The following is a 925-nucleotide window of genomic DNA, read 5'->3' as shown; positions in this document are numbered from 1 at the left end:
TAACTATTTGCTAGCTTGAGTAACTCTGGTTTTAGTTAATGACTGGTGATGTGAATACTCAATGTCACTTGAAAGTCCTGATAAAGTCTAGTGTATTATCTAATTACTCCTCATTTTGTCACTATATTGACAATAATTGCTTCCTGGTTCCTTGAAGCTTTTCATTGCCTCAAACGAGCTATTATTACAAAGCTGATATGATAAATGAAAATTAACTTTGACTCACTTAGTATTATCGAACATCAATTTAAAGTTTTTCATCGAATTAGGAGTTATTTGTTGACCAACAAAGATTAGTTTTGATGCCATGGGTCTCCAAGGAGCAAGGTTAGATAAGTATATTTTGTATTATTCCAGCTGCTTAGGTATAATAGCATAAGCCAAGCAAGATAGCGCCACTATAAACCATTAAGCCCCGTTCACACTGTGCCGACTCTGGGCCACGACAATCCAGCGACTTTTAGGCCCCTTTCACTATGCTGAATCAGCATCCGGCGATCGTTTCTAGACCTCTTCCCGACAATGTGCAACCCTTTCACATCAAAATCTAACACCTAAGACATCGCACACCCCGAGTCGCTGGGTTGTCGTGGCCCAGAGTCGGCACAGTGTGAACGGGGCTTTACCTGTGCCACAAAGCGCTGGGGCCGACCACCAGGGTTATTCAAGAAAGCCTACCGGCGGCATCGGACGAAATGTAAAAAAAAGACAACTGTTGGGTGGAACATCTCAAACATACCTGACATCGTTTCCAGTGTGACCACTCGTATACCAAGCATCTTGGGCGTGTCTAGGCAACATAAGAGTGCGAAGCGTAGCATCGCTTCCGGTGGCGATAACGAGCCTAACGTGTGATCAGGCCGTGTTGAATTACACACATACAATCAATAAGTAATCACCTTTCTCCATCACCCTCCACAGAATA

This window comes from Eriocheir sinensis, chromosome 43 (genome assembly GCF_024679095.1).
Source record: "Eriocheir sinensis breed Jianghai 21 chromosome 43, ASM2467909v1, whole genome shotgun sequence".
Classification (NCBI taxonomy): Eukaryota; Metazoa; Arthropoda; class Malacostraca; order Decapoda; family Varunidae; genus Eriocheir; species Eriocheir sinensis.
Note: the sequence above shows the minus strand (reverse complement) of the source record.